The following is a 27,907-nucleotide window of genomic DNA, read 5'->3' as shown; positions in this document are numbered from 1 at the left end:
CCCCCCCCATAGAACCACGCCCCATGACATCACACCACGCCCCCTCAGTGCCATTCTATGGGAGGGTGCCTGCAGACCGCCACGCCCCCTCCCATAGAACAACGCCCCTCATGACATCACACCACGCCCCCTCAATGCAAGTCTAAACGAACACTGGGTGCTGCACAAAGATTGCGGGGGCCTCAGCTGCGTGACCCCCATGATTAGACTATCCTTTGGATAGGGGATAAGATGTCTAGTGGTGGAGTACCCCTTTAAGTTGTTGCATCTGTTTTTGTGTATCAGTTTTTGGGAATGCTGGGTGTATGGCAACATGTATGGCATTATGACTTCTCTAGGGCGCTGTCATCCAGCTTTCCGAAGCTCCTTAATGGCAGATCTGCTGGGGAGGATGCATCACTACATAACTGGGCAGTTTTACCAGTCTAGGGATATACGAAAGCTGTTTTGAGAATAACTTTATTAGCAATCAGTCTTCATTAACATATATATATACAGTGTACTGCAACGCAGCAGGGTCTCCCTACACTATGCATCATACCACGTGCTACGCTAACATTTCTGCGCATAAAATAAAACTAAGTCAAACAATAAAGCATCACAACAGTCGGCAACCATTGTGAAAAGTGTGAAGCCGGCCATGTTGGTTGTCAGAGAAGCATAGTTTGATTTACTAAAGGGGCACTCTGCCCTTAGACATCTCATCCCCTATCCCAGTGTGCCTCCGGCTGTTGCAAAACTACAACTCCCAGCATGTCTGTCCGGGCATGCTGGGAGTTTTAGTTTTACAACAGCTGGAAGCACACTGGTTGGGAAAATACTGGGATAGGGGATGAGATGTCTATGGGCAGAGTGCCCCTTTAAGTAAATTATTGTTTAGTTACATTGCAGCTCCTGGACTGCAGAATGGGCTCCTGTTGCAATGCATTGTGGGAGATAACATGCAGAACTGTACATGGTATGAATGACATATCCCATGATGCATTTCAGCACATTGTTAAATCTCCTCCTTCACCATGCTGACAGATTCAAGAAAAGAATTGTGAATGCTGCTCTGGAGTACAAAACTAGGTTTACGTGTGTCCATAGGGTCCTGTATCGCCGGTGGATCCACTGCGCAACAGACCCCAACTGGACCCCCGAGGACCCCCATTGACTTTAATAAGGTCTGTCAGGTTTCCGTCTGACTTCGCCATTTTACTAGATTCAAATGTAATTTTTTTTTACAAAATAAATTGTTTTTGATTGGAATCTATGACTGTGGCCTCGAGCAGAGCCTTTGATGTGAACCCTTGTAAGTTAAAGGGGTACTCTGGTGAAATTTTTTAATTTTATTTTTATTCATTTTTTCCCCCATATCAACTAGCTCCAGAAAGTTTTGTAAATTACTTATATTGCAAAAATCTTAATCCTCCCAGTACTTATCAGCTGCTGAAGTTGAGTTGTTCTTTTCAGTCTGACCACAGTGCTCTCTGATGCCTTTCCATTTTGGTGCCAGAAAGTTAAACAGATTTGTAAATAACTTCTATTAAAAAATCTTAATCCTTCCAGTACTTATTAGGGGGTTGCATGTGGAAGCATTATGAGGTTGTGCTGGTGCATTAGGCATTGTATGGGGGAGGGGTGCATGTGGACGCATTATGAAGTTGTGCTGGTGCATTAGGCAGTGTATGGGGGAGGGGGTTGCATGTGGAAGCATTATGAGGTTGTGCTGGTATATTAGGCATTGTATGGGGGAGGGGGGTGCATGTGGACGCATTATGAGGTTGTGCTGGTACATTAGGCATTGTATGGGGGAGGGGGTTGCATGTGGACGCATTATGAAGTTGTGCTGGTGCAGTAAGCATTGTATGGCGGAGGGGGTTACGTGTGGACGCATTATGAGGTTGTGCTGGTACATTAGGCATTGTATGGGGGAGGGGGTTGCATGTGGACGCATTATGAGGTTGTGCTGGTACATTAGGCATTGTATGGGGGAGGGGGTTGCATGTGGACGCATTATGAAGTTGTGCTGGTGCAGTAAGCATTGTATGGCGGAGGGGGTTACGTGTGGACGCATTATGAGCTTGTGCTGGTGCATTAGGCAGTGTATGGGGGAGGGGGTTGTGTGTGGACGCATTATGAGCTTGTGCTGGTGCATTAGGTGTTTCATGGGTTTATAAGGCATCACACAGATGTGTTAGGGGGTTGTGCAAGCGCATTAGGCATTGCATGGGTTCATTAGGCATTGTGAAGATGTATTGGGGTTGCGCGGGTGCATTAGTCATTGCATTAGGAGGTGCACAGATGTGTAAGGTGTTATGCGGGTGCATTAGTTGATGTGCGGATGTATTGTTGCTGTACGCTCAGTGTTTAGCATTGTTGCCTCGCTGGGGTCCTAGGCACAAATTCCACCATGCAAAGAGTTTGTAGGTTTTCCCTATGTTATTCTTCCAGTGCACTGCACTGGTGCCCACTGTGAGATCAGTTCCTTAGTGCAGGATTCTCTACTGTAAGAGCAGTGGAACTCTGAATCTCTGCCACACCTTGTTGGTTGATTCACTGATCAGATTCTGGAGGGGCATGGAACCCGTCTGGGCATCGACGGACCACTCGGCCAGTCACCAAGACAAGACACTGCCTGCTTATTTATTTTATTCTTTTTAAATAATATTTATATGTGTGTGTGTATATGTATGTGTGTGTGTATATATATATATATATATATATATATATATATATATATATATGTATATGTTAAATATATATTAATTTTATTTAAAAAATTTTTTATAAAAAAAAAATATATATATTTGTTTTTTGTTTGTATATGTGTGTGTGTGTATATATATTTGTTTTTTGTTTGTATATGTGTGTGTGTGTGTATATGTATATATATATATATATATATATAAATATATATATATATATATACACATACACATATATATATAATTTATTTAGCACAATCTGAAATGCTGGTATCCGGAATACCCTTTTTAATCTTTATTTAACCACAATGGAAACCCAGTTTATTTTTCTTTGTCATAGGACGCTATTGATGAGCTTAACCCATTGTGCGCTGCCGGGGATTGGGACAGTTAGCCTGAGCCTTTGGCAGCTGTCACTGGGAAGCTCTATATCGATCCGGTGTTTTGTGTGTATAAGAAGCGGCGGAGTTAATGAGGTCAGACATGTGTATTGTTCCCGCTATAAGGTGGAGGTCAAACGAGGGCAGGAATGGGCTGTTTATATGCTAGCTTGGGCTCCGGCTGTTGCAGAACTACAACTCCCAGCATGCCCGGACAGCCAACGGCTGTCCGGGCATGCTGGGAGTTGTAGTTTTGCAAGGTCGGACCCCCGCACTTAGCTAGTTAATCTCGAAATAACCCCTATAAAAGTAAAAAATTAAAAGTTCTCAATCCTTTCCAAGATCTCTGCTTGCTGTCAAGGCGTTTTGCTCCCTAGGACGCCGATTCTCCTTGAGAAGATCCAGCTGCGGGATGGAGACTCGCAGGCAGTGATCCGTGGGAAAGAAGTATGCAAATCAGTTCCCTTCTTTTCAACAGCTAATTTGCATATATCCCCAGGCCAAAATTTTCTTACGAAAAAATTATCACTTCTCAACTGAGGGTTTGTTGCAGTTCTATGTAGGCAAACCACATGTGTGACATTGATTTTTACAAAGCATCTGCCTTGGTGACGGCTTTCAGCACAGAATCTGAACTGAATACAACTGTAGCAAACCCTCAGCTGTGAGAAGATTTTTGGCCTGTTTGCTTTTCAGGAGAACTATGATGATTATTATATATTATTTTTATTATTATTTTTATTGTTATTATTTTATAATTTTTTATTTTTATATATTTATTATTATAATTAATAATAATAATAATAATAATAATAAAATATATATATATATATATATATATATTATACACAGTGCATAGTGAAAGTATTCAGCCCCCTTGAACTTTTCGACCTTTTGCCACATTTCAGGCTTCAAACATGAAGATATAAAACTGTAATTTTTTTGTGAAGAATCAACAACAATTCGGACACAATCATGAAGTGGAATGAAATTTATTGGATATTTCAAACTTTTTTAACAAATAAAATACTGAAAAATTGGGTGTGCAAAATTATTCAGCCCCCTTAAGTTAATACTTTGTAGCGCCACCTTTTGCAGCGATTACAGCTGTAAGTCGCTTGGGGTATGTCTCTATCAGTTTCGCACATAGAGAGACTGATATTTTTGCCCATTCCTCCTTGCAAAACAGCTGGAGCTCAGTGAGGTTGGATGGAGAGAGTGTTTGTGAACAGCTGGAGCTCAGTGAGGTTGGATGGAAAGCGTTTGTGAACAGCTGGAGCTCAGTGGGGTTGGATGGAGAGCGTTTGTGAACAGCTGGAGCTCAGTGAGGTTGGATGGAGAGCGTTTGTGAACAGCTGGAGCTCAGTAAGGTTGGATGGAGAGCGTTTGTGAACAGCTGGAGCTCAGTGAGGTTGGATGGAGAGCGTTTGTGAACAGCTGGAGCTCAGTGAGGTTGGATGGAGAGTGTTTGTGAACAGCTGGAGCTCAGTGAGGTTGGATGGAGAGCGTTTGTGACCAGCTGGAGCTCAGTGAGGTTGGATGGAGAGCGTTTGTGAACAGCTGGAGCTCAGTGAGGTTGGATGGAAAGCGTTTGTGAACAGCTGGAGCTCAGTGAGGTTGGATGGAGAGCGTTTGTGAACAGCTGGAGCTCAGTGAGGTTGGATGGAAAGCGTTTGTGAACAGCTGGAGCTCAGTGAGGTTGGATGGAGAGCGTTTGTGAACAGCTGGAGCTCAGTGGGGTTGGATGGAGAGCGTTTGTGAACAGCTGGAGCTCAGTGAGGTTGGATGGAGAGCGTTTGTGAACAGCTGGAGCTCAGTGAGGTTGGATGGAGAGCGTTTGTGAACAGCTGGAGCTCAGTGAGGTTGGATGGAGAGCGTTTGTGAACAGCTGGAGCTCAGTGAGGTTGGATGGAAAGCGTTTGTGAACAGCTGGAGCTCAGTGAGGTTGGATGGAGAGCGTTTGTGAAGAGCTGGAGCTCAGTGAGGTTGGATGGAGAGCGTTTGTGAACAGCTGGAGCTCAGTGAGGTTGGATGGAGAGCGTTTGTGAACAGCTGGAGCTCAGTGAGGTTGGATGGAGAGCGTTTGTGAACAGCTGGAGCTCAGTGAGGTTGGATGGAGAGCGTTTGTGAACAGCTGGAGCTCAGTGAGGTTGGATGGAGAGCGTTTGTGAACAGCTGGAGCTCAGTGAGGTTGGATGGAGAGCGTTTGTGAACAGCAGTTTTCAGTTCTTTCCACAGATTCTCGATTGGATTCAGGTCTGGGCTTTGACTTGGCCATTCTAACACCCGGATATGCTTATTTGTGAACCATTCCATTGTAGATTTTGCTTTATGTTTTGGATCATTGTCTTGTTGGAAGACAAATCTCCGTCCCAGTCTCAGGTCTTTTGCAGACTCCGTCAGGTTTTCTTCCAGAATGGTCCTGTATTTAGCTCCATCCATCTTCCCATCAATTTTAACCATCTTCCCTGTCCCTGCTGAAGAAAAGCCCAATCCATGATGCTGCCACCACCATGTGTGACAGTGGGGATGGTGTGTTCAGGGTGATGAGCTGTGTTGCTTTTACGCCAAACATAACGTTTTGCATTGTTGCCTAAAAGTTCGATTTTGGTTCCATCTGATCAGAGCACCTTCTTCCACATGTTTGGTGTCTCCCAGGTGGCTTGTGGCAAACTTTAAACAACACTTTTTATGGATATCTTTAAGAAATGGCTTTCTTCTTGCCACTCTTCCATAAAGGCCAGATTTGTGCAGTATACGACTGATTGTTGTCCTATGGACAGAGTCTCCCACCTCAGCTGTAGATCTCTGCAGTTCATCCAGAGGGATCATGGGCCTCTTGGCTGCATCTCTGATCAGTCTTCTCCTTGTATGAGCTGAAAGTTTAGAGGGACAGCCAGGTCTTCGTAGATTTTCAGTGGGCTGATACTCCAGAGTGCTCCTTGGGATGTTTAAAGCTTGGGAAATCTTTTTGTATCCAAATCCGGCTTTAAACTTCTCCACAACAGTATCTCGGACCTGTCTGGTGTGTTCCTTGTTCTTCATGATGCTCTCTGCGCTTTAAACGGACCTCTGAGACTATCACAGTCCAGGTGCATTTATACGGAGACTTGATTACACACAGGTGGATTCTATTTATCATCATTAGTCATTTAGGTTAACATTGGATCATTCAGAGATCCTCACTGAACTTCTGGAGAGAGTTTGCTGCACTGAAAGTAAAGGGGCGGACTAATTTTGCACGCCCAATTTTTCAGTATTTTATTGGTTAACAAAGTTTGAAATATCCAATAAATTTCGTTCCACTTCATAATTGTGTCCCACTTGTTGTTGATTCTTCACAAAAAATTACAGTTTTATATCTTTATGTTTGAAGCCTGAAATGTGGCAAAAGGTCGAAAAGTTCAAGGGGGCAGAATACTTTCACTATGCACTGTATATACATTACTATTAATATTATGAATTATAATAATAAATATATTAATATATATATTATTATTAATTATAATAATATATTTATTAATAATATTATTATTTATTATTAAATATATGTATCATTATAATTCATAATAGTAATATATTTATTATTACTATTATGAATTGTGATACATATATTTATTAATAATATTCATAATATATATTAATATATGTATTATTATAATTCATATTAATAGTAATATATTACTATTATTAATTATAATAATAAATATAATAATAAAAAATAATTTTAGAATTATTTATTTAAAATTATAAAAAATAATAATAATTTTGTATATATTTAAAATAATAATTATATAATTTTTTTTAAGGTTTTCCCCCTCAGAAACAGTGCCACCCTTGTCCATGGTCTGTGTTGGTCATTGCAGTTTAGTGCAAATATCACAGTCTTTTATCATCGACTGTAGGTTATATCTATTCTGTGCGTAGCGTTGTGGAGGACGAAGTGTTTCGCTCATATACTGTGTTCTGTAATATATCGTCGGGGCACCATGCTGACCACTTCCAGTTGAGGCCTCTCTCCGTTTCTCCCTCCTGTGGGGCCCGGGGTCCATGTGTCTGACAGCTGCAGGTCCATTCACTGACCGTAGCAGAAGCCGATTACTGCGGTTCTGCCCCATTACCACGGTTTTCTATGGCACATAACACGCGGTAAACTATCAATTTTTCACATTCCTTATCTGGAATTTTTATTCACAGCTGAATTTCTTTGCTTTTTTTTTTTTTTTTTTGTTTTGCAGAACGATATTTACTAGGAATTTAATGTCAAAATTCTAATTATGCGTTCTTGACAATGGTACCTAAAACAAACCTGCGCGCCCCCCCCCCCCCAAGTGTCCTTAAGGGGTACTCCACTGGAAAACATTTATTTATTTATTTTAAATCAACCGATGCCAGAAAGTTATAGAGATTTGTAAATTACTTCTATTAAAAAATCTTAATCCTTCCAGTACTTATCGGCTGCTATATGATCCACGGAATTTTCTTTTTGAATTTCCCTTCTGTCTGACCACAGTGCTCTCTGCTGACATCTCTGTCCATTTTAGGAACTGTCCAGAGTAGGAGCAAATCCCCATAGCAAACATCTCCTACTCTGGACAGTTCCTGACATGGACAGAGGTGTCAGCAGAGAGCACTGTGGTCAGACAGAAACGAAATTCAAAAAGAAAAGAACTTCCTGTTGATCATACAGCAGCTGATTAGTACTGGAAGGATTAAGATTTTTTTAATAGAAGTAATTTACAAATCTGTTTAACTTTCTGGCACAAGTTGATTTAAAAAAAAAAAATGTTTTCCAGTGGAGTACCCCTTTAAATGAGTTCCAGCAGTACCCCTCACCTACTAGGACCACGTGGTGGTGCTCTTCCTCTAGCTGTGGAGCCATATAGTGGCAACTCAACTGGGGGACCCATGTGGTCTTGTGGCTAGGGGTCTACACAGAAGCACCGTTACCGTGGTTAGGGGTCCATGAGGGAGCCCCATCCCCGTTGATAGGGTCCATGTGGGAGCGGAGCACCTTTCCTTTAGGTAGATTTGGGAGCGCCATTCTGGTGGCTAGCGGTCCATGCGAGAGCGCCATTCCCATGGCTAGGGGTCTCTGTACGGGAGTGCCTTTCCCTCTTCCTGTTTAGGGACCCATGCACCAGCGCTGTCTGCCTATTAGGGGCCCTATTACTGGGTCTCATGCAGTTGATAACCTACTACATACAGCAGTGTTTCCCAACCAGGGTACCTCCAGCTGTTGCAAAACTACAACTCCCAGCATGCCCGGACAGCCAAAGGCTGTCCGGGCAATCTGGGAGTTGTAGTTTTGCAATAGCTGGAGGCACTCTGGTTGGGAAACAATGACCTATAGTAACCCTGTCACTGCTGCCCCCCAGTGTTGGGCTCTCTGGCAGTTTTCTGCTTCTTTAGCTTTTCAACTGTATTTGCCCAACGATGAATTAGTAGGATCTCTGGGCCTTGGGATGCCGGATTATCATTATATAGGGCTCTTCACGTTTATATCTCAATAGGCTCTTCCTCAGGGGTGGAGCCTGAAATGACACTCCCCTGATCCCCTGTGTATTTTCCCGCCCCCTCGGACCCGGCACCCTTAGTATAGAACCTGGAGCTTCATCATCGGTTTGATTGTGTTTTCTTTGAATTCTTTTCCTGCTTTATGTGAATTAGGATATTGCGGTGGGATGATACGAGGCTCTTACTGAATCAAATGAAGAAGTCACATCCAGGTAGAAACCGTCAGAAATAGCCTTGGTGGCCCCAGGCAGGGAGTACGCTCCATTGAGCCCCAGTAGATATAAATTCTTGAGGTGTCTCCTTTTTGGAATACTCTAGTCTGTTTTTGGGGTCGCCAACCAATAAAGACCCCGTTGCTAATCAAATGTCTTCTGATATTCGGCACACTAGGAAAGCTGGATGGTAACCCCCGTGGGCGGCCATATTGATTGTTATAAAACCCACGAGTTTCTTTTCCTGCCTCATAACTCAGTAATCGCTCAAAATTTTAAGATCTCTGCTTGATGTCAGTGAATGGGAAACCAAAGGTAGGAAACCTCCACAGCCAACATAATTGGGCAATTGTGTTGGTCTTATGCCTTGGTTCCCAAACGGTGACCTCGGAGACCACTGGTCTATTTTCTTCTTTGGTTGAGGTGTACTAAAGGAGGTGAAGGGGCCCATCACACAGCGTGGTGGGAGTATTCAAGGGCCCATCCTTCAGTGGTGTGAGAGTATCTAGAGGTCTGGGAGTATTTATTTGGGGGTCCCTCATACAGTGGTGGGGATATATTTGGGATCCCTCATGCTGTGGTGTGGAGGTATTTGGGAGCCCTCATTCTGCGGTGTAGGAGATATTAGGGATCCTCATGCAGTTGTGTAGGAGTATTGTGGGGTCCTTTGTGCAGGATGTGGGAGTATTTGAAAGTCTTTAATGCAGGTGGAGGTATTCGGGAATCCCTCATGCAATGGTGTGGAGGTATTCGGGAATCCCTCATGCAATGGTGTGGAGGTATTCGGGAATCCCTCATGCAATGGTGTGGAGGTATTCGGGAATCCCTCATGCAATGGTGTGGAGGTATTCGGGAATACCTCATGCAATGGTGTGGAGGTATTCGGGAATCCCTCATGCAATGGTGTGGAGGTATTCGGGAATCCCTCATGCAATGGTGTGGAGGTATTCGGGAATCCCTCATGCAGTGGTGTGGAGGTATTCGGGAATCCCTCATGCAGTGGTGTGGAGGTATTCGGGAATCCCTCATGCAGTGGTGTGGAGGTATTCGGGAATCCCTCATGCAGTGGTGTGGAGGTATTCGGGAATCCCTCATGCAGTGGTGTGGAGGTATTTGGGAATCCCTCATGCAATGGTGTGGAGGTATTCGGGAATCCCTCATGCAGTGGTGTGGAGGTATTCGGGAATCCCTCATGCAGTGGTGTGGAGGTATTCGGGAATCCCTCATGCAGTGGTGTGGAGGTATTCGGGAATCCCTCATGCAGTGGTGTGGAGGTATTCGGGAATGCCTCATGCAGTGATGTGGAGGTATTCGGGAATCCCTCATGCAGTGGTGTGGAGGTATTCGGGAATCCCTCATGCAGTGGTGTGGAGGTATTCAGGGATCTCATGTGCAATGGTGTGGTAGTCTTCTGGGATCCCTTTTACCAGTGTTTCCCAACCAGGGTGCCTCCAGATGTTGCAAAACTACAACTCCCAGCATGCCTGGACAGCCTTAGTTTTGCAACACCCTGGTTGGAGGCACTGCCTTATACAGTAATGTAGGAGTATACAGGGAACCCTCATGCAATGATGTGGGTGTATTAAGGGATCCCTAATGCAGTGGTGTATAAGTATTTGGGGATCCCTCCGAGCAGTGTGGAACCTCATGCAGGATGTTGGGAGGCAGAACATGCCAGCTGTTTGGTAGTAGAAGGGGCTGGTGCTGGAGGTGAGCTCAGAGCCAGCAGGTGGGGGGGAAGCGAGCGGGCGGGAGGCGAGCCGGAGCATGCACATGTCTGCAGGCCTCTGTTTCGCTCGCTCATATTACTGTCTTGCACAGGAATTTTCCCTTCCCCTGAATTCCTCTCCGTGTCGGAGTAATGTTTAAGTGTGGCCCCGGGGCCCGTCTTTGTATTGGAGAGCCATACACCCAACAAGTTTACCTACTATGATGTAGGTAAAGTATAGTCCCTGGCATAGTTCTGATCCTTTTCAGGATTCTCACCCAGCTTTTCAGTTCTGATCCTTTACAGGATTCTCACCCAGCTTTTCAGTTCTGATCCTTTTCAGGATTCTCACCCAGCTTTTCAGTTCTGATCCTATTCAGGATTCTCACCCAGCTTCTCAGTTCTGATCCTTTTCAGGATTCGCACCCAGCTTTTCAGGATTCTCACCCAGCTTCTCAGTTCTGATCCTTTTCAGGATTCGCACCCAGCTTTTCAGGATTCGCACCCAGCTTCTCAGTTCTGATCCTTTTCAGGTTTCTCACCCAGCTTTTCAGGATTCTCTCTCAGCTTCTCAGTTCTGATCCTTTTCAGGATTCTCACCCAGCTTCACATTTCTGATCCTTTTCAGGTTTCTCACCCAGATTTTTAGTTCTGATCCTTTTCAGGATTCTCACCCAGCTTCTCAGTTCTGATCCTTTTCAGGATTCTCACCCAGCTTTTCAGTTCTGATCCTTTTCAGGATTCTCACCCAGCTTTTCAGTTCTGATCCTTTTCAGGATTCTCCCCCAGCTTTTCAGGATTCTCACCTAGCTTTCCAGTTCTGATCCTTTTTCAGGATTCTCACCCAGCTTTTCACACACCCTGCATGCTCTATTTTAGTCTCTTTTGTGGTGCATTATTATTTCCTCTGTTGCTCAGCTGGGTCTGTGTCATTCTTCACTGTAGTTTTAGAATTATATTCCTGGACCAGGAGACTGAAGATCTCCACTAGGTGATTAACGCAGATCAGCTGTTGCAAAACTACAACTCCCAGCATGCCTGGACAGCCGAAGGCTGTCCAGGCATGCTGGGAGTTGTAGTTTTGCAATTGATCTTTTGCTTTCTGTTATCAGCCGGTACAGCCTGATGTCGTCACTTTGCATTTCCGGGTGTGAATTGCTTGTCCTCACCTAATTACAGATATAATGTAATATTCATCGCCTCTTCGTCGCCCCCAGCTGTACGTTGCGTGCACCACGCTTTACCGAACTCAATTCACGTCCTTATTTAGAGCCTTGCAACGGAACTGCAGACCCCTTTACCTCACGTTTCACATTCGGTCCCCCTGCCTACTGACCCAGCACCCCCTGACCCCCCCCCCCCCGGATATGGACTCTACCGGGCGCCACATTCGGAGATTTCCCTGGACCGCTCCACAGGCATGAAAGGGAAGACACTAATGTATGCGCTGATTTAATTTTCCATCTCCTTGAAGTCGTCTTAATGAGCAGCGAAGGGGGCGGAGCGCCCCCCCGAGGACCGGGCTAATTAAACACCAGAGACCCGAGCCGAGGAATCGGGGACAACCAATGGGACTGCTGCTTCGCTTCCAGGAAGGAATTTATTTATTTATTTATTTTTAAATTTATTTACTAATAATTTATTTATTTATTTTGCAATTTAACCCCTTTCTGTCTTAGGAAAGTTTGGCGTGCCGTCTGTTTTGGAGTGAATTGTCGCCCTTGTTAGGAGACCATAACCTGATAAAGTTCACTAAATGTTGAATGAAGCCTTTTGCAACTTTTTGGTATAAGCGTGTTGTATATCCTCGCCAATTTAAGGCTTCTTGCTTGCTGTCAGTGAATGGAACTGTCCTCGCTTAGATTTCTAGTCTTGTTTCAGACGCTTGTTTTGTTAGATTTTGAAAGGAGGGGTAGTCTGAGCCCAAATGCTAGTCAAGTCAGCTAGCAACTCTTAAAGGGGTACTCCGGTGGAATTATTTTTTTTAAATCAACTGATGCCAGAAAGTTATACTGATTTGTTAATTACTTCTAGTAAAAAAATCTTTACCCTTCCAGTACTTTTTAGCAGCTGTAGGCTACAGAGGAAATTATTTTCTTTTTGAATTTCTTTTTTGTCTTGTCCACAGTGTTCTCTGCTGACACCTCTGTCCATGTCAGGAACTGTACAGAGCAGCATAGGGTTGCTATGGGGATTTGCTCCTACTCTGGACAGTTCCTGACACGGACATGGGTGTCAGCAGAGTGCACTGTGGACAAGACGAAAAAGAAATTCAAAAAGAAAAGAATTTCCTCTGTAGCATACAGCTGCTAATAAGTACTGGAAGGATTAAGATTTTTTTTTTTTTATAGAAGTAATTTACAAATCTGTTTAACTTTCTGGCACCAGTTGATTTAAAAATAAAAAAATAAATGTTTTCCACCGTAGTATCCCTTTAAGGCTGCCAGGGCATGCTGGAAGTCGTAGTTTTGCAACAGCTGGAGGTCCCCAGTTTGGAGATCACTGCATTAGACCATGCCTAGGGTTATCGGGGTATTCTGGGACTTGTGGTTTCCCATTGGTTGCAAAACTACATGTTGGGGAACTCTTTATTTTATCACGCCCAAGGCTGTCCTGGCTGTCTGGGCATGCTGGGAGTTGTAGTTTCGCAACAGCTGAGGAACCACAGTTTGGGAAGGACTACCCTATCAGCTAAATCAGTGATCTCCAAACTGTTGCCCTCCAGATGTTGCAAAACTACAACTCCCAGCATGCCCAGACAGCCAACGGCTGTCTGGGCATGCTGTGAGTTGTAGTTTTGCAACATCTGGAGGGCCACAGTTTGGAGATCACTGAGCTAAATAGTCCGTACTCCCAGGCATTCCACCTGCACTGATACATTGTAGCGAATAGCGATGAGCGGCAGGGGCCATATCCAAATTTGCGATATTTCCCGAACATATGGACGGATATTCGTCCTATGTTCGCGAAATTTGCATATTCGCCATGTTCGTTTTCCATGTGAAAATTCGTAATGAAATTCGCATAGTGCGCACGCGCCATTATAGCTTTCACCTAAAAGAAGGAAGGGGTCAGTGTTCAGTCTGGAAGTGGCGATATTTGCATAAATTCGCATAAAAAATTTGCATAAAAAACAAACAAATATTCGTCATTACGTATATATATATATCACTATATTCTAAATATTCACGAAATCGCGAAGTGCCGATATTCGCAGTAAAAAATTAGCATTTCGTATATTCGCACTCAACACTAGTAGCGAACAAGAGACTTGTGTGGACTGGATACGTTCTGCTTTGAGGAGTATTAGGTTGTATTCAGACATCGCAGATTTTGTTGCAGAAATTTTAGCACCAGAACTTTAAAAAATTTTTACATTTTTTAATTTTTTTGCAGCAGGTTGTGCATAGATTTCTGCACACCTCTGCCCCGTGTGAATTTACCCTTAGATCTCTCCATGTTTTTCAGCCTCTGGTTGTACCCCCCCGTGTCTTGTCGCCTGAGGTTCTGGCCTCACAAAGCGCCGCGATCTTCACAGAATGAAGTGAAGATTTCTCGTCCGCCTTCCATGAGGGTTTCGCTGCTCGCTCGTGCGCACAGTAGTCGTATTGGGAGAACATCCAAAAAGTCGCTCCGTGGGGACCTCTGGCGTTCGAGGGTTAAGTAAAGGTCAGAGCTCCGAAGCCAAACACATGGCTCGGCGGCGTCACTTCGTGGTGAAAGCGTCAGGCGGGATCCTCATCGTCCTCAGGGGGTTCAGTGTGTGCGGTTTATAGGGCCCGGTGCGAGACCATTAAAGGGGTACTCCGGTGGAAAACATTATTTATTTATTTATTTTTTTAAATCAACTGGTGCCAGAAAGGTAAACAGATTTGTAAATGACTTCTATTAAAAAATCTTTACCCTTCCAGTACTTATTAGCAGCTGTATGCTACAGAGGAAATTATTTTCTTTTTGAATTTCTTTTTTGTCTTGTCCACAGTGCTCTCTGCTGACACCTCTGTCCGTGTCAGGAACTATCCAGAGCAGCATAGGTTTGCAGTGGGGTTTTTCTCCTGGCACGGACAGAGGTGTCAGCAGAGAGCACTGTGGACAAGACAAAAAAGAAATTCAAAAAGAAAAGGGTTTCCTCTGTAGCATACAGCTACTAAAAGGTACTGGAAGGGTAAATATATTTTTATAGATGTCATTTACAAATCTGTTTAACTTCCTGGCAGCAGTTTATTTAAAAAAATTAATGTTTTCCACCGGAGTACCCCTTTAAGGTCTAATATGGCCAGGGTGCGGGGTCTCCATTCTCTGGGGGTCCTGTGATGGCTGCTGCTCCAGGCTAAGGGGGGCCCCATCAATCACAGGAACAGAGAAGCTGTCTGGGAAACCTGCTCCAGTCTATGGGAGTTGCCCATCTCGGAGTGAATGTAGTATTGGGGATTGTGCGATTAATTGTACAGGACAGTGGTCTCCAAACTGCGGACCTCCAGCATGCTGAGAGCTGTATTTTTGCAACAGCTGTAGAGTGAGCGGTTGGCTGTCTGGGCATACTGGGAGTGGTAATTTTGCAAAAGTTTGGGTACCCTGCATTAGGCATGCCCAACGCTGTGTGGGCATGCTGGGAGTGGTGGTTCTCCAGCTGTTGCAAAACTACTAGACATGCAAAGACTGGCAGGGCATGCTGGGAGTTGTAGTTTTGCAACAGCTGGAGTGGCACAGTTTGGAGATAACTGCAATAGGCCATGCCCAGGGTTATCAGGGCATTCTGGGAGTTGTGGTTCTCCAGCTGTTGCAAAACTGTTAGTTGGGGGAAGATTGTGTGGACATGCTGGGAGTTGCAACAGTTCAGAAACTCTGCTTTAAACATGTCCAAGGCTGTCAGGACATGCTGGGAGTTGTAGTTGTGCAACAGCTGGAGGTCCACAGTTTGGAGACAACTGCATTAGACAATGTCCAAGCAGGGCATGCTGGGAATAGTAGTCCACATTTGGAGACCACTGGTCCAAAGATGTCATATTGCATTATCTGTAAGACCCCCGCCCCCTTACACCCGCTGGATTGTACACAAGGAGAACCAGTCCCCCCCCCCTCCACCCGGCCAACCAGAATCTACTCTATTCAAGGAGAACCAGTACACCCCCCTCCACCCGGCCAACCAGAATCTACTCTATACAAGGAGAACCAGTACACCCCCCTCCACCCGGCCAACCAGAATCTACTCTATACAAGGAGAACCAGTACACCCCCCCCCCTCCACCCGGCCAACCAGAATCTACTCTATACAAGGAGAACCAGTACACCCCACTCCACCTGGCCAACCAGAATCTACTCTATACAAGGAGAACCAGTACACCCCCCCTCCACCCGGCCAACCAGAATCTACTCTATACAAGGAGAACCAGTACACCTCCCTCCACCCGGCCAACCAGAATCTACTCTATACAAGGAGAACCAGTACACCCCCCCTCCACCCGGCCAACCAGAATCTACTCTATTCAAGGAGAACCAGTACACCCCCCTCCACCTGGCCAACCAGAATCTACTCTATACAAGGAGAACCAGTACACCCCCCCTCCACCCGGCCAACCAGAATCTATTCTATACAAGGAGAACCAGTACACCCCCCCCTCCACCCGGCCAACCAGAATCTACTCTATACAAGGAGAACCAGTACACCCCCCTCCACCTGGCCAACCAGAATCTACTCTATACAAGGAGAACCAGTACACCCCCCCTCCACCCGGCCAACCAGAATCTACTCTATACAAGGAGAACCAGTACACCCCCCCCCCCCCTCCACCCGGCCAACCACAATCTACTCTATTCAAGGAGAACCAGTGCACCTCCCTCCACCCGGCCAACCAGAATCTACTCTATACAAGGAGAACCAGTACACCCCCCCCTCCACCCGGCCAACCAGAATCTACTCTATACAAGGAGAACCAGTACACCCCCCCCTCCACCCGGCCAACCAGAATCTACTCTATACAAGGAGAACCAGTACACCCCCCCTCCACCCGGCCAACCAGAATCTACTCTATACAAGGAGCAGGACCCCCCCCCCCCCCCCCAAATCTGTGTAATGTCTCTAGTCCTATTTCCTTCCTCCTATTTTACATATATTTGCACACTTTCCCAGACTGCATTGCCCATCTCAGGTTCCCTTCATGGCATTTATAGGAAGGCCGCGGTGCGAGCGCGGTTCCTCATTCATTACACCAGGCTTCCCCTTTTCTGAGATTACACGATAAACGGCGCTTTGGAATACGGAAGTCTCTGCAAGTCTCTACCTTGTATACTGTATCAACCATGCAAACAATTCTGTGTATTGGATATATATATATATATATATATATGCCACCACACTGTACTTAATGACTATCCTACTGGGGATCCACTTTTTTCTACTTAGTCTTCAATAACCTTGCAGTAATTAATGGCAATATGGTATCTAATTATTATTATTTGGAGCATGTCACTATCTGGTATATAACAAATAAGATTAATAAATGATATGTATACAATGTATATACTTTTCATTAGTATGGGAATATAGAAAACATAAGCAATATAGGCGCACGAAGTGTAGATTTCCATGAACGGTATCTATGTAAGGCCACAATTATGTGTTGTGCCCGAGATGTCCATATATATATATATATATATATATATATATATATATATATACACACTCACATCTCTATTCACCATATCTATTTAGTATACAGTGGTCCCTCAAGTTACAATATTGCCGTAATTGGTTCCGGGACGACCATTGTATGTTGAAACCATTGTATGTAGAGACCATAACTCTATGGAAACCTGGTAATTGGTTCTAAAGGCACCAAAATTTCATCCAAAAAATAGGAAAAAGGTTGAATCAAAGAAAAATAAGTAGATAATGAATAGAGATAAAGCAAATCCTTACATATAAAAGTAAGAAAGATCTGCTGGGAGCTGTAATCACTGTCTATGTCGGTGTTTCCCAAGCAGCCCGGACAGCCTTTGGCTGTCCGGGCATGCTGGGAGTTGTAGTTTTGCAACAGCTGGGGGCACCCTGCTTGGGAAACACTGGTCTATATAGAGGACAGGAGCTTCTTCAGGGTCCTGTACAGTACACAGTGTCCTAAAAAAGTAACATGGAGCCGCCCTTACTTGGTGTCCAAAGGAGCAGCTAACCCTGGTACAGGTAAAGAGTACAGAACATGTAATACCTCCCTGTACTGTAGGGGGCCCTAACAAACACCAGTCAGTGCATACACTTCAGTAATACAGGTAAAGTGTACAGAACATGTAATACCTCTCTGTACTGTAGGGGGCGCTACCAGACATCAGTCAGTGCATACACTTCAGTAATACAGGGGTTTTACCAGTGAAATGCCCATTCTGATTGGTCGGTTCTTCCAGCTATTGACACGTGTCACAAATCTGGACTGTCCGTAGATTGTATGTTGAGTCTGGTTTCAACTTAAAATGGTCCAGAAAAGACCATTGTATATTGAAACTATTGTATGTTGAGGCCATTGTAAGTTGAGAGATCACTGTGTGTATGTGTATATATATATATATATATATATATATATATATATATATATATATATATATATATGTGTGTTTCTTACTATTATAAGAATATTGTTTTTTCTCTATCTTCAGTATGAAATACAAGATATACTATAAGATTACTGGTGGTGTAGTATGATGGTGGTGTAGTATGATGGTGGTGTAGTATGATGGTGGTGTAGTATGATGGTGGTGTAGTATGATGGTGGTGTAGTATGATGGTGGTGGTGTAGTATGATGGTGGTGGTGTAGTATGATGGTGGTGGTGTAGTATGATGATGGTGGTGTAGTATGATGGTGGTGGTGTAGTATGATGATGGTGGTGTAGTATGATGATGGTGGTGTAGTATGATGATGGTGGTGTAGTATGATGGTGGTGGTGTAGTATGATGATGGTGGTGTAGTATGATGATGGTGGTGTAGTATGATGATGGTGGTGTAGTATGATGGTGGTGGTGTAGTATGATGGTGGTGGTGTAGTATGATGGTGGTGGTGTAGTATGATGGTGGTGGTGTAGTATGATGGTGGTGGTGTAGTATGATGGTGGTGGTGTAGTATGATGGTGGTGGTGTAGTATGATGGTGGTGGTGTAGTATGATGGTGGTGGTGTAGTATGATGGTGGTGGTGTAGTATGATGGTGGTGGTGTAGTATGATGGTGGTGGTGTAGTATGATGGTGGTGGTGTAGTATGATGGTGGTGGTGTAGTATGGTGGTGGTGGTGTAGTATGGTGGTGGTGGTGTAGTTTGGTGGTGGTGGTGTAGTATGATGGTGGTGGTGGTGTAGTATGATGGTGGTGGTGGTGTAGTATGATGATGGTGGTGGTGGTGTAGTATGATGGTGGTGGTGTAGTTTGGTGGTGTAGTTTGGTGGTGGTGGTGTAGTATGATGGTGGTGGTGTAGTATGATGGTGTATGGTGGTGGTGTAGTATGATGATGGTGGTGTAGTATGATGATGGTGGTGTAGTATGATGGTGGTGGTGTAGTATGATGGTGGTGGTGTAGTATGATGGTGGTGGTGTAGTATGATGGTGGTGGTGTAGTATGATGGTGGTGGTGTAGTTTGATGGTGGTGGTGTAGTATGATGGTGGTGGTGTAGTATGATGGTGGTGGTGTAGTATGATGGTGGTGGTGTAGTTTGATGGTGGTGGTGTAGTTTGATGGTGGTGGTGTAGTTTGATGGTGGTGGTGTAGTATGATGGTGGTGGTGTAGTATGATGGTGGTGGTGTAGTTTGGTGGTGGTGGTGTAGTATGATGGTGGTGGTGTAGTATGGTGGTGGTGTAGTTTGGTGGTGTAGTTTGGTGGTGGTGGTGTAGTATGATGGTGGTGGTGTAGTATGATGGTGGTGGTGTAGTATGATGGTGTAGTGTGGTGGTGTAGTATGATATAGCGGTGAATGACGGACAACACGTTTGTATGATACGATGTAGTGGCAAATGATGGACAATGGGATTCTATGTCATTTCAATACTTCAATTTCATTACTACTTTATTATAGAAATACGTAATAGAGTATCTGGGCCGAAAAAAATAGGACGAGCTCATATATGATGCGCCATTCCCATGCGATATGCATTCCCAGTCATCAACTGAAGCTACGAGACTCTGGAGGTGCGCACGCGTGGTATGTGTACTAGGGATCGACCAATTATCAGTTTGGCCGATAATCACGATTTTGGGCATTATCGGTATTGGCAATTACCTTGCCGATAATCCGATAATGCACCGCCCCCACCGCACCGCGACCACCCCCCCCCCCACCGACCCGCCGCACTGCACCACCGCACCGCGTCGCACCCCCCACCGCACCGGCCCCAGCCCCATTGCCTCCCCCATCCCTGGTTTTATAATTACCTGTTCCCGGGGCCCACACTACTTCTGGCTCCTGCTGTGCCCTGCGTTACACTGTGCGCAATGACGAGTGACGCGACGCAACGTCAGTGCGCACAGTAACAGCTCAGGAGGACGCCACCGGAGCCAGATGTAGAGTGGACCCCGGGAACAAGTAATATTAAAAGCGGGGATGGGGGAGGCAATTGGGTCGGGGCGGTGTGGTGGGGGGTGCGACGCGGTGCGGTGGGGCAGTAGGGGCAGCAGAGCGGCGGGGTGGGTGCGGTGGCGGTGATAGGACTCAGGACCCCCGGACAGGCAGGGGGAGAGAAGCGGGTGGTGGCGGTGGTCTATGGCACCGCAAAAGCCGCTGCAGTTCATTGATTTAAAGCTCCCGCTTTAAATCAATGATCTGCAGCGGTGTCGCTGGGGGATAAATAGCCGATAACTTATACCGATATTCCGGTATAAGTTATCGGCTATTGGCCCTAACCTCCACCGATTATCGGTATCGGCCCTAAAAACCCGATATCGGTTGATCCCTAATGTGTACATCACGTGGTGCGCACTCCCGACTATAGCATTTGGTGTTTGTATGGAGCGCATGCGCGAAGTGCGGCGGCCATGTGACACGCACTCCCGATCATGTGATCAGATCATACGTACTGATCACGTCAGATATAGGTGGAAACGCATACGCAGGAGCCTTGGTGCGCACGCACCATGTCTCCACTCTGACTCTATCTCTTAATCGGAAGTAACACAACTACCGGAACAGTACGCGGCGTGGAAGCCGCACGAGGGGTCTGAGCATGGCGCACTTTACCACCTGCAAGGTGTTTTCTAATCTTTAGGTAATATTGTTGTGTGTGTATATAATGGGGAGGAAGATGACAAGCACTTAACCCCTGAGGAAGTCGCCTTTTGAGAGCGACGAAACGCGTGGGTCTTTGTGGCCCCGTCCTCCTACTGATCCTTTACATCCGGTCCAGTCCTCCATCCTCTGAACGCTTCCTCTATGCATATTGCAATTTGCAAGTATTACAGGTTATGTCAGTGGTTCTTATAGCTGCTTATTGTTGTTTACATGTTATTGATTATGTTGCTGTATAGCCTGTATATCTATTATTTACAATAGCTTTATATGTACGGTGTGACGAATCATTCAGTACAGTAGGACGGGTGTCTGTTTCTAGGAGAGGGGGTTCATGGCCCCTCCCTAGGTGAGTGCTTGGGATCACATTCTTAGCCCATTATTTTAAATGATTTTATCATCCTTTTTCTTCTTTCCCCTTGTTTCTTCTTTCCCCTTGTTTCTTCTTTCCCCTGGTTTCTTCTTTCCCCTGGTTTCTTCTTTCCCCTGGTTTCTTCTTTCCCCTGGTTTCTTCTTTCCCCTGGTTTCTTCTCTCCCCTGGTTTCTTCTCTCCCCTGGTTTCTTCTCTCCCCTGGTTTCTTCTCTCCCCTGGTTTCTTCTCTCCCCTGGTTTCTTCTCTCCCCTGGTTTCTTCTCTCCCCTGGTTTCTTCTCTCCCCTGGTTTCTTCTCTCCCCTGGTTTCTTCTTTCCCCTGGTTTCTTCTTTCCCCTGGTTTCTTCTCTCCCCTGGTTTCTTCTTTCCCCTGGTTTCTTCTTTCCCCTGGTTTCTTCTTTCCCCTGGTTTCTTCTTTCCCCTGGTTTCTTCTTTCCCCTGGTTTCTTCTCTCCCCTGGTTTCTTCTTTCCCCTGGTTTCTTCTTTCCCCTGGTTTCTTCTTTCCCCTGGTTTCTTCTTTCCCCTGGTTTCTTCTTTCCCCTGGTTTCTTCTTTCCCCTGGTTTCTTCTCTCCCCTGGTTTCTTCTCTCCCCTGGTTTCTTCTTTCCCCTGGTTTCTTCTTTCCCCTGGTTTCTTCTTTCCCCTGGTCTCTTCTTTCCCCTGGTCTCTTCTTTCCCCTTGTCGTCTCTTCTCTCCCCTTGTCGTTTCTTCTCTCCCCTTGTCGTTTCTTCTCTCCCCTTGTCGTTTCTTCTCTCCCCTTGTCGTTTCTTCTCTCCCCTTGTCGTTTCTTCTCTCCCCTTGTCGTTTCTTCTCTCCCCTTGTCGTTTCTTCTCTCCCCTTGTCGTTTCTTCTCTCCCCTTGTCGTTTCTTCTCTCCCCTTGTCGTTTCTTCTCTCCCCTTGTCGTTTCTTCTCTCCCCTTGTCGTTTCTTCTCTCCCCTTGTCGTTTCTTCTCTCCCCTGGTCTCTTCTCTCCCCTGGTCTCTTCTCTCCCCTGGTCTCTTCTCTCCCCTGGTCTCTTCTTTCCCCTGGTCTCTTCTCTCCCCTGGTCTCTTCTCTCCCCTGGTCTCTTCTCTCCCCTGGTCTCTTCTCTCCCCTGGTCTCTTCTCTCCCCTGGTCTCTTCTCTCCCCTGGTTTCTTCTCTCCCCTTGTCGTTTCTTCTCTCCCCTTGTCGTTTCTTCTCTCCCCTTGTCGTTTCTTCTCTCCCCTTGTCGTTTCTTCTCTCGCCTTGTCGTTTATTCTCTCCCCTTGTTGGCGTACTTTCAACAATAAAATTGGTACAGTGGTCCCTCAAGTTACAATGGTCCCTCAAGTTACAATGGTCGTCCTGGAACCAATTAATATTGTATGTTGAAACCATTGTACGTTGAGACCATAACTCTATGGAAACCTGGTAATTGGTTCTGAAGCCCCCAAAATGTCATCCAAAAATAGGAAAAAGTGATGATTAAAGAAAAATAAGTAGATAACTAATAGAGATAAAGCAAATCCTTACATATAACAGTAAGAAAGATCTGCTGGGAGCTGTAATTACTGTCTATGTCAGTGTTTCCCAACCAGGGTGCCTCCAGCTGTTGCAAAACTACAACTCCCAGCATGCCCGGACAGCCGTTGGCTGTCCGGGCATGCTGGGAGTTGTAGTTTTGCAACAGCTGGAGGCACCCCGGTTGGGAAACAATGGTCTATGTAGAGGACAGGAGCTTCTTCAGGGTCCTATACAGTACACACAGTGTCCCTAATGGAGCCGCCCTTACTTGGTGTCCAAAAGGAGCAGCTAACCCTGGCACGGTAAAGGAGTAGTACAGAACTTGTAGTTCCTCCCTGTACTGTAGGGGGCGCTACCAGACAGCCAGTCAGTGCATGCACTTCAGTAATACAGGTGATTTACCAGTGAATGCCCATTCTGATTGGTCAGTTCCTCCAGTTGTGACGCGTTTCACAGATCTGGACTGTCCGTACATTGTATGTTGAGTCTGGTTTCAAGTTACAATGGTCCAGAAAAGACCATTGTATGTTTAAACTATTGTATGTTGAGGCCATTGTAAGTTGAGGGATCACTGTATATTTATTCTACATTTGTGTGTTGGTGTGCTGATGCATTTTCAGTGTTTTCCCCTTTGTTTTCTCTATTATTTTGTATGTTCTTTGGTACACTGATCAGCACCCACAATAGATGTGTACAATTGGATTGAGCCCCCTTTCTTTCATATATATATCTACAAGGGGAACTACTCCTCCCAGCATGCCAAATGAAGCACTGACGTACGACAGTTTAAAGGGGTTATCCAGGAAAAAACTTTTTTTTTTTATATATATATCAACTGGCTCCAGAAAGTTAAACAGATTTGTAAATTACTTCTATAAAAAAATCTTAATCCTTTCAGTACTTATGAGCTTCTGAAGTTAAGGTTGTTCTTTTCTGTCCAAGTAATCTCTGATGACACCTGTCTCGGGAACTGCCCAGTTTAGAAGAGGTTTGCTATGGGAATTTGCTTCTAAACTGGGCGTTTCCCGAGACACGTGTCATCAGAGAGCACTTAGACAGAAAAGAACAACCTTAACTTCAGAAGCTCATAAGTACTGAAAGGATTAAGATTTTTTAATAGATGTAATTTACAAATCTGTTTAACTTTTTGGAGCCAGTTGATACATAAAAAAAGTTTTTTTTTTCCTGGATAATCCCTTTAATGCGTTCACACTGAGGAATAGGAGAGGAATCCTCGCGTAAAAATTCCGGAATTTCCGTTTTTTTTTTTTTTTTTTACACATGAAATTTGCGCATAATTCGTGGAATTCCGCACGGAATATAGGAAGAAACTGTTTTTTTTTTTTCTTTTGGTGGACTACAACCACCAATTGGAATTTTCCGTTTTATTTATTTTTCGTGCAGAATTTCTGCGCATATTCCGTGCGGAAACTATATTTCAAGCGGAAATTTTTTTTTCCATTGACTTCAATGGACTTCTGCTCAAGTATTCCCCAAGATAAATGAACATGTTCTTTCTTCTAGCGGAACAGAATTCCGTGGCGGAATTTACGCAATGTGAACAGTGCAGCGTGAAATACATTGAAGTCAATGGCAAAGCAGATGTTAATTGTTTCTAAATTCTAAATTACTGGAGTAAATTCCTCTTGAATTGCTCAGTGTTCCAACCAGGGTGCCTCCAGCTGTGGCAAAACTACAACTCCCAGCATGCCCGGACAGCCAATGGCTGTCCGGGCATGCTGGTAGTTGTAGTTTTGCAACAGCTGTAGGCACCCTGGTATAGAATGACATGTTTCATCCATGTTCTCCTAGGTTTCTGCTAAACTTCAGTCTAGTTTTGCAGTTTATTTATTCATAGTTAAGGTACTTTTGGCCATTCAGGTGCCTGAGAAAGCTGAGTGACGACTACTGTTGGGTTTGTTAACGGTCACCCAGCTTTTCTAATAGACATTGTTGCGACAACCAACTCTTTTCTCCTCTATTTCGCTCTATACCTGGGCGTGTTAGCTGTTCAGGTGCCTGAGAAAGCTGAGTGACGACTACTGTTGGGCGTATTAACGGTTACCCAGCTTTTCTAATAGACATTGCTGAGACAACCAACTCTTTTCTCCTCTATTTCGCTCTATACCTGGGCGTGTTTGCTGTTCAGGTGACTGGGAAAGCTGAGTGATGACTACTTTAAGAGCAGCGTGTGTCCTAAATGGTTATATCAGCATAGTTATTCCATGGTGCGTTCTCTTTCTTTATTGGAGTCTGTATCTATAACCATGTTTTACTTTTTCAGGTGCCTTAGAAAGCAGAGTTAACAAAGTGACTTAAATGTGGCAGTTGCCTTATTGGAGGTCACCCGGCTTTTCTGCATTCAGCCCTGTCTATGCAGCGATACCTCTCTTTGTTACTGTTAAAGAGCTTCAGTAGCAGCCATATTGATTGATCACTCAGCTTTCTAATAGCTCTGAATGGTCTTTGCTTGACAGTCAGGTGACTGGGAAATCTGAGTGGCATCTGCTGCACTAACTTTTATAGTTTCTTTTTCTTCTGGTTGTGAATGCCATTTCAGCCAAGCTATGCAGTGTTTCCTAATAGCTCTGTAGGACTCAACTAGTCTACCATTCAGTTTACTGGAAAAGCTGAGTGACAGCTTTACTGGTTGTCACCCAGCTTTCCATGAAGTCTGAATTACCTATTGATGTTGAGTTAGTCATACATAGTCTCTTTTTGCATTGTCTATGCATCGGTAGGCTGGTTAGCCTTTCAGGTGACTAGGAAAGTTAAGTGAGCCATATTGGAGGTTTCCCAGGATCAGATGAGTACAGTGTTAAAATCAGTGTTTCCAATCCAGTGTCCCTCCAGTTGTTGCAAAACTACATCTCATGGCTTTCTAATAGCTCTGAATGGCCCCTAAGCCTAGTTATCCTTTTTTTTTTTTGGCAATCAGGTGACTGAGAAAGCTGAGTGGCATCTACCTGGAGAGCTGTACTAACTTTTATAGTTTTCTTCTTTAGTTGTGAATGCCATTTCTGCCAAGTTATGCGGTAATACCTATAACTCTGTGGCACTCAGTTTGGCTACCATTCACTTTACTGGAAAAGCTGAGTGGCAGCTGTATTACTTGTCACCCAGCTTTCCAATAACTCTAAATGGGCATATTGACTTTAAGTAATATCGTCATACATAGTCTCTTTTTGCATCAGTAGGCTGTTTTGTCTTTCAGGTGACTGGCAAAGCTCAGTGACAACTCCCAGCAGAGTCATACTGGAGGTCACCCAGCTTTCCCAGGATTACACAAGTACAGTTTTTAGAGCAGTGTTTTCCCAACCAGGGTGCCTCCAGCTGTTGCAAAACTACAACTCCCAGCAGAGTCATAGTGGAAGTCACCCAGCTTTCCCAGAATCATACGAATACAGTATTTAATGCAGTGTTCCCCAACCAGGGTGCCTCCAGCTGTTGCAAAACTACAATACCCAACAGAGTCAAATTGGAGATCACCCAGCTTTCCCAGAATCATCATATGAGTACAATGTTTAGAGCAATGTTTCCCAACCAGGGTGCCTCCAGCTGTTGCAAAACTACAACTCCCCGCAGAGTCATAGTGGAGGTCACCCAGCTTTCCCAGAATCATACGAATACAGTATTTAATGCAGTGTTCCCCAACCAGGGTGCCTCCAGCTGTTGCAAAACTAAAATACCCAACAGAGTCAAATTGGAGATCACCCAGCTTTCCCAGAATCATATGAGTACAATATTTAGAGCAATGTTTCCCAACCAGGGTGCCTCCAGCTGTTGCAAAACTACAACTCCCAGCAAAGTTATACTGGAGGTCACCCAGCTTTGCCAGGATTATACGAGTACAGTTTTTAGAGCAGTGTTTTCCCAACCAGGGTGCCTCCAGCTGTTGCAAAACTACAACTCCCAGCAGAGTCATATTGGAGGTCACCCAGCTTTCCCAGAATCATACGAATACAGTGTTTAATGCAGTGTTCCTCAACCAGGGTGCCTCCAGCTGTTGCAAAACTAAAATACCCAACAGAGTCAAATTGGAGATCACCCAGCTTTCCCAGAATCATATGAGTACAATATTTAGAGCAATGTTTCCCAACCAGGGTGCCTCCAGCTGTTGCAAAACTACAACTCCCAGCAAAGTTATACTGGAGGTCACCCAGCTTTCCCAGGATTATACGAGTACAGTTTTTAGAGCAGTGTTTTCCCAACCAGGGTGCCTCCAGCTGTTGCAAAACAACTCCCAGCAGAGTCATATTGGAGGTCACCCAGCTTTCCCAGAATCATACGAATACAGTGTTTAATGCAGTGTTCCCCATCCAGGGTGCCTCCAGCTGTTGCAAAACTACAATACCCAACAGAGTCATATTGGAAATCAACCAGCTTTCCCAGAATCATATGAGTACAATGTTTAGAGCAATGTTTCCCAACCAGGGTGCCTCCAGCTGTTGCAAAACTACAACTCCCAGCAAAGTTATACTGGAGGTCACCCAGCTTTCCCAGGATTATACGAGTACAGTTTTTAGAGCAGTGTTTTCCCAACCAGGGTGCCTCCAGCTGTTGCAAAACTACAACTCCCAGCAGAGTCATATTGGAGGTCACCCAGCTTTCCCAGAATCATACGAATACAGTGATTAATGCAGTGTTCCCCATCCAGGGTGCCTCCAGCTGTTGCAAAACTACAATACCCAACAGAGTCATATTGGAAATCAACCAGCTTTCCCAGAATCATATGAGTACAATGTTTAGAGCAATGTTTCCCAACCAGGGTGCCTCCAGCTGTTGCAAAACTACAACTCCCAGCATGCCCGGACAGCCTTTGGCTGTCCGGGCATGCTGGGAGTTGTAGTTTTGCAACAGCTGGAGGCTCCCTGGTTGAGAAACACTGGCTTAGAGTGTGTTTTGTGAAGTTTCCCGCTCTGACATTGTCGCGGTTTTGGATCTTTTTCAGGTCTACAGGCGCGAGCTGCCGCACCTCGCTCCGGTCGGACTTGAAATTCTCGGAAGTGCGTGAAGAGCCTCTCATCTGTTGGTAAATATTTTCTCAGCTGTCCTGTGCTCTGGGGCTGCGTACACAGAACGGCATGAAGGGACTTGTACACCTCTGCGCATTAGTCTCCTGTGTTCTATAATACAGTCATGTCCGTAAATGTTGGCGCCCCTGAAATGTTTCTAGAGAATGAAGTATTTCTCACAGAAAAGGATTGCAGTAACACATGTTTTGCTATACACATGTTTATTCCCTTTGTGTGTATTGGAACTAAACCAAAAAAGGGAGGAAAAAA

At 44.9% G+C, this 27,907-nt stretch overlaps 1 protein-coding gene across 6 annotated transcripts in view; it reads left to right on the top strand.

Annotated features, from left to right (window-relative positions):
• Positions 1 to 27,907, top strand: part of CYRIB (CYFIP related Rac1 interactor B) — a 168,183-nt gene that overhangs the window by 70,306 nt on the left and 69,970 nt on the right. For 4 of the 6 annotated variants that reach the window (XM_056522752.1, XM_056522751.1, XM_056522749.1 and 1 more), the window contains exon 2: positions 27,574 to 27,654. The exons of the other annotated variants lie outside the window; for them this stretch is intronic. The gene's annotated coding sequence lies outside the window, so the exon portion shown is untranslated. The remainder of the gene's footprint in view (positions 1 to 27,573; positions 27,655 to 27,907) is intronic. 6 annotated transcript variants of the gene reach the window in all.

This window comes from Hyla sarda, chromosome 5 (assembly GCF_029499605.1).
Source record: "Hyla sarda isolate aHylSar1 chromosome 5, aHylSar1.hap1, whole genome shotgun sequence".
In the NCBI taxonomy this organism is placed as follows: Eukaryota; Metazoa; Chordata; class Amphibia; order Anura; family Hylidae; genus Hyla; species Hyla sarda.
This window is presented reverse-complemented; position numbering and strand designations above follow the sequence as displayed.